We start from the raw sequence: 6,963 nt of genomic DNA, 5'->3' as shown, positions 1-6,963 counted from the left end.
AAAGATCTGCAGCAGTCCGGAGACGTAGGCACAATTGGCTGAACTCCATTATCAATTTTTCGGGTATTATTTTTCCGCTTTTATTTCGCATTCTCACTAATCTGGTTATAGGGAAATTACCCGTTTACTCGTTTATTTCCTAACAAGTACATCTCGTTCAAGATTTTATAGGAGGGAGACCATGCAGTTCATACCAAAGAATGAGTCTCATGCCGAGGTTGAGAGAAGAATAACATCCATCACCATATGATTTCATGCATCAGATCCATAACAAATTCAGCTCCTCTAATGCATAAAAATGAGCAGTGGACTAGTTTGTCGTCCAGCTTCTTCTTCGCTTCCTTACTCGACTCAAATAGGTCTTCACGTTGAATACTAGGGGCCATACTCCAAGGATCCGGATTTTCAAATCTGATTTCAGCATTAGCTTATAACAATCCAATATGGTGCATTGATTCTTTTTATTCAACTCACCATCCGTCAAGTTTGGTTCTATCACTTATCATCCATCTTTAAATTTGATTCTTTTAAAAATAATGAAACAATTCTATTATCTCGTTGTGCTCATATTTCACTGCGATGCCTTCAATACTATTATGATGCGACTATAACATTACATTGCAAACGTCCTATAATATTATGATCAAGAAAAGAAAAAGAAAAAGAAACATCCTAAAATGCATGATACCCAACCGCGGATAAAACAACAAAGCATAGCTGCAAGCAGCACAGATGTATAAACAATAAAATACTCGAGACACCTAAGACAACCACACAGCAGACATCTTCAAATCGGCAACATTACCAACTATATCTATCAACAAACACCCATGGCCTAGTTTTCTCATTCAAAACCCAAGACAAAGGAGTCATATAGTCTGGTTCAGTGATCAGATTCTATTATTCTCCTTTCGAAACCGATGTATTGAACATTTCAAGTAATTAAATAAAATTGTTTCTTTTTCATTCATAGTATTTTCCAACAAATTTAAAATAAGGACGTGATTCGACCCTAGCTTATGATTCTCCTTTAAAATGAGATCAAGCCATCAAGGTGTCATAATTATTTAACACTTACAGTTTCAAAATTTTGTGAAAAATTGCCTTCTATGAGAAATAGTTACCAAAGGGTTGTAGATACACTAAAATTGACCAACTTAGTCACCCCAGAGAGTGAATTCCTCGGAATAATTTGCATCATCTTCAGGATAGTACCTTCTTTGCATATATGGTGGAGTTATCATCAACCCTTCTGCCATACTTTCGACTTTCAAGTATCCCTGGCATGTTAAACACCTCTTCTTCATCTACAAACAACGTCTTTGAACCACTCCCTTCACCATCCTCCGAATCCGCTAACATCGGTGCCGATGTTGTGATCGAAAGCGAACCTGAACCAGATGAAGTTTTAAAATCATCACCATCCCCGATAAACGCCTCAGCAGCCTCCATAGCGGCAAACTGAATATCCCTCACGGAGGATGACCGAGCACACGGCAATGTATGAGCAGACTCCGGGAAGTTTAAAGAAGCAGAGTCTCCTTTGAGTGTGAATTGTGTTTTTGCATGTAGGGTTTTTGTTTTTTGTTATTTTCCATGTGTCTCTTGGGATAAACACAAATATTGTTCACGTGGCGAAAATACAAACATTTTTTGTTTTAATTGACTACGTTTGACTTGGCATTTTTTTTTAACTCACTCTGACCATGTCAAAATACCTGGATACATTCGAAAATATTGTTTTTAAATTGTATAAATCTTGCAAGTACCTTGATTTATCCAATTATTTAAGAATCTATATTTAATATATTTGTTGTACATGATTTTTATTTTAAATTTTTAAGTAAAAATATTATTATGATCGTATTTTACAATAAAATTTGTGAATGCGTAAGATAATAAGAAAATCAGTCCAAGGTTATCTAACAGGGAAATCGAAATTTTCTTAGAATAACGAAGAATTTTTAACTTGTAATTTAATTCAGTAACGTGTTGCTCTAACTGTCAACGTTACACTTCAAAATTATTTCATTAACTCTAAATAAATAGGGTAAATTGCACAGATTCTCATTAATATTTGAATAAATTTTTGTATTCACCACTGAAATTTCAAAAGTAACGTATTGATTACTAACGTTATCATATGTAATATAATGGTCATTCGCCATTGCCGGGGTTATGGAATGCTGATGTGGCAGGTTATATGAGTTGACCTAACACCGTTTGACCAGGTCATTTCATTTGCTTCGCCTTGTACTTATTTTCTCTTCACTATCTTTGCTCTCGTACTCTACAGACCTCCAAGACGCCACAGTGGTGGTGGTTTAGGGAAAACTGAAACATGGAATGAAACTATGCTCTTTGATTTTTAACACCAAATAAAAAGCCATTAGAGGAAACTCTCATAGAAAATTAAAAAGACATACAAGAAGAAGCTTTTCTTATAGGAGATTTAGAAATATTTTGTAACTGTACCTTGTGGTCCTTGTCTGCCAAAATCATTTCTCATGCTCCATCTGATACATCTGGTGAATTAAGGAAAGACAGAAACTCCATGCGAACAAAAGGATTTTAGGTTAAGGCACGAAGTACAAAAGGGACAAGATGAAGTACATGAAGGTGGCTTTTCTCATGTGAAATGGCGAGCCCTTTCACATCTATCAATTGAAGAACAAGTTTCGTCGTAGGTTTTAAAAAGATATATGAAAACGGTAATTATCATTAAAAAGATAATCCGAAGAGATCAAAAAATTAAACAAACACAAAGAAGAAGAATGAAAGATGAACTTACTGTGTTGGCTGCCAAGCCTTTCAATGGCATGAACGAAACAATGGTGGGTACTTTTGATCTTATGTACTGCATGACTGCACCACTCCTCAGAAAACTACCCATTTTTTCTCCAGTCACCTCAAAAATCCATTCTTTAAAAATTATATACATAATTTTATGAGAGTATAATTTTCTTAGAAATTATATAACGAATTTAAGAGTGTAAACTTCAGAGAAATTATATTTATATTTATATTAAAAATATAAAATTATAAAGACAAATATAAAATTAAATCATCAATAATATATATATATATATATATATATATATATAATGTGTGTGTATGTATGTATATATATTAAGAATTTCACGAGTGTGATAGATTTTCAAACACTCTGCAATCCATCTTTAGCGGGTGATACATACATATTTATCAAATGCTTTTTATAATGCGTCGGTTACGGACATACCCTTTTGACCTAAAATTCATAACCCCAACTCAAAAAGAAAGGAACAGCCGTGCTAATAATTGTATCTTGGACTTTGTCATAGTAAATTTACGTGGCCTCAAATCTATTATTGATTCTCATGCAGTTGCAAGTCTTTATCAAAAATTGGAAAACCCTAAATTGTTAAGGTTTCGCTTAGAAAAACGACACCTGTCGTCAACGACTAATGCATGGAAATGTTGTCACAGCATGGGCATTTTATATAAAACAACGGCTCATAAGGTGTCGATTAATGTTTTGTTGTCACGCAGAAATTAAAATCAATTTCTTTCGAAGACAAACTTGGAGAACATTACATCCTATATAAATCTCCTCGTCGTGAAAAGTATCCACATCCTTGATGAGCAAACAACAAACCGACCCCATACCCACTGCCTATATAAATCAATAATGCAAACTTTCATTAATGAACGTTCATCCAATCTACACTTTTGTCTTCATAATATCCACATTTTATTTGATAAATTTTTCAAAGAATTACGTTATATAAAATAGAAATACAATTTGAAATAAAAGAGAAAAATATTAATTGTCTCATTCATGGATTATCTCAATGTAAATTGGTTTCATAATGTGGTCGTCATCAATTATACACCGAATATTTTCAAATTAGACCGTCTTCAATAGGATCATCATCATCATTATCACGTGTAGTTTGCCCCACATCATCATGTACTAATGGAGCAGATTGGTTCATTGATGCGTTCAAGTCATTCAATGATGGATAAGATGAATTGTGAAGAATAATGATTGTAGAGACGTCTGATCAATAATATCAAAGCTAAATAAAATTGAAACATACTACATCAATGTGGTTCATGGAAACAATTGTAGACTGTGAAGGTTCGAGAGTTCCTAATGACGACAAGCCCGAAGGGTTCACTCTTCTCCCCATCCTGATTAATTGGTTGGAACCCAGGCTTGGTCTGTCTCGAACAATAGATATCCATCGTCACAACCCATGAGACCACTATACGATCCCTCCAAATTAGTTGTCGATAAGGTATAAAAGTCCTTCGTGACTCCTACTTCGCTAATCATTCTACGTGATTTTAGACCCAATTTGTGCTTAATTTAACTCCTTTGTCAACTTTGTCCATTTTGTTTAAGTCCTTAGTTAAGTTCATGAACATATTGCACATATTTAAACTGAAACAACACTCGATCAATCAAATGTTACTCAATAATTGTGTAAAAGATACGAATTATATTTCCAAAATCTATTCATGCCTGGCGATGCATGCATGTTTATCAAATGGTTTTCATAATGTGTCGGTCGTTTTGACCTAAAATTCATAACATAACCGCACCCCTCCCTCACCCAAAAAAGAAAAACGGTCGCCTGCCCTAAATCTTTTATTGACTGTCATGCAATTGCAAATCTTCATGAAAAACTGAACTTTGTTTTAGTGATTTATTTGGAAAACCCTAAATTGGTAAGTTTCACTTATAAAACGACAGCTCGTAAGGTGTCGCCAACTATTAATGCATGGCACTGTTGTTGTCACAGAATTGGCATTTAATATAAAATAATAAAACGACAGCTCATAAGATGCCGTTAAAGATTAATACATGGAAATGTAATTATCACAACATGGGCATTTAACACAAAACGACGGCACATAAGGTGTCGATTAATGTTTGTTGTCATGCAGAAACTAAAAGAGTTAATTTCATCATATATCATCAAGCTATGATCTTTATTTGAAGTTTGTCCATAAACTTTTAAATATTTTAATTTCATCCCTAAAATATGACTTTCATTCTAAATTAGTCTTTAAACTTTTGAAAATTTGAATTTCATCTGCAAACTATGACCCTCATTCTAAATTGGTCCCCAAACTTTTGAATCTTTTAATCTCATCCCTAAAATAATCCAAGTATGTCGTTTAACCTAATTTTTTTTCAAACCTACAATATTATAATTTGGGCTAACGATTTTATTAACAAATGACGTGATTAATATATTAGTATATTTTGGGATTAAATTGAAATGTTTAAAAGTTTGGGACCAATTTAGAATGAATTTGAGGATAAAAATAAAATGTTCAAAAGTTTGAATACTAATTTAGAATGATAGTTATAGTTTAGATATGAAGTTGTAATGTTTAAAAGTTTAATGAATAATTTAGAATAAAAGTAATAATTTGATGACATGTGGTGCAATTAACTCAAACTAAAATCATTTTGCTTCTAGATGTCTTATGTTCGAGAAGTTGCATCTATAAGGTGTGAGTACATTATTAATAGATTAGAAAAATTATAAACAAATACTAAGTTATAAGCCGTATACTATTTAAAAAAAATTAATTTGCTGCCATCAAAGCAAGGACTCTCAAAACAAGATTTATGTTGGAAGACTATCTTGGAGAACATTACATTCCAATTTTTCACCCATTACCAAAATTCAAGTCATAAAATTAGGAGCAAAACACAACAAAAATTTCCTCATCATGAAAAATCTCCACATCTTTAATGCAAACAACAAATGATCTATGAACTCAGACTGAACTCATATACAAGGATCGAGGCATAATTTTTAGATATGTTAGAAATACAAACTTAAGATGTATTAAAACTTTTTAAAAAAGTATAAAACTACAAAATATTGAAGGTGAAAAATAAAATCATCATAAAAATACGAAAAATAAAATTTAAATTATATAATAATTTAAAATTTTCAACGTATCCAGCTTACCATAGATCAATCCTCACCCATACCCACTGTCTATATAAATCAATAATGCCAACTCTCATCAATGAACGTGGACCCAATCTAACTATTTATTAAACTCATTGACTCTTAGAATTTCGGAGTCAAATTTCGTTATCAGCATCTACAGCAAACCTCTTATTTAAGGCACACATAAAGGGCTTTTCTACCTAAAAATCACCCTATTTTTTCTAATATTTCCGATGTAACATCCGTTTTTCAATATTTTCCAAACTAGCACCCATTCGGTTAATGTGGAGCGAAGACACATTTTCGGGGGGCGCCTTCGCAGGATTTGTTGATGTGGAGGTAAGACGCGTTTCAAGGGGAGTGCCTTCCGGTTGATGTGGTGCCTAGGTGGAAATAGCGTTTCAGGGGATGCCCTTCCGAAAGCTCTTTTGGGGAACGTACTTTTCACCTGGTTTTGAATTAGGGTTTTGGTTTAGGGTTTAGGGTTAAAGGTGATAGTGGTTTAGGGTTATTAGAATTTGATAATTTATTAGGTAAAGGGTTTCAGTTATGATTTAAGAATGGTCAAAGGTATTTTCTAATTTTTTATTTAGGTTGGGGTGATTTTAGATTAAAGTGGTACAGGGTTTGTTAAGGTGAAAGTGGTGAAGGATTTTGTAGGTTAAAGTGGTTTAGGGTTTTTTTATGGTGAGAGTGGTCAAGGTTTTATAGGTTAAAGTGGTTTAGGGTAAGGTTCGATTAAAATGATTATGTTAATCATATGAAGTAAGAGGTAACAGGGAAATTTAAGTAGAAAATACACATACATTGGGAAATTGTAGAAAATGCAATTACATTGAAATATTAGAAACAAAGACATACATTGAAATAGAAAATGCAATTACATAAGTAAGGGTTAATGTTTAAGTGATGATAAAAGAGATGAACATTTTTTCCTATTGTGGCCGATGTTTCTACAATACCCACATTTTTTTGTTATGTTAACCTCTCCCGAATATCC

The 6,963-nt window shown here is 33.0% G+C and overlaps 1 pseudogene; it reads right to left on the bottom strand.

Moving 5' to 3' along the window:
- Positions 1–1,157: 1,157 nt before the first annotated feature.
- On the bottom strand, positions 1,158–1,545 carry LOC120135673 (annotated as a pseudogene).
- Between the last annotated feature and the right edge of the window lie 5,418 nt (positions 1,546–6,963).

Source organism: Hibiscus syriacus, unplaced genomic scaffold, assembly GCF_006381635.1.
Source record: "Hibiscus syriacus cultivar Baekdansim isolate YM2019G1 unplaced genomic scaffold, ASM638163v2 tig00110610_pilon, whole genome shotgun sequence".
NCBI lineage: Eukaryota > Viridiplantae > Streptophyta > Magnoliopsida > Malvales > Malvaceae > Hibiscus > Hibiscus syriacus.
Note: the sequence above shows the minus strand (reverse complement) of the source record. Positions and strands in the feature narration are given on the sequence as shown.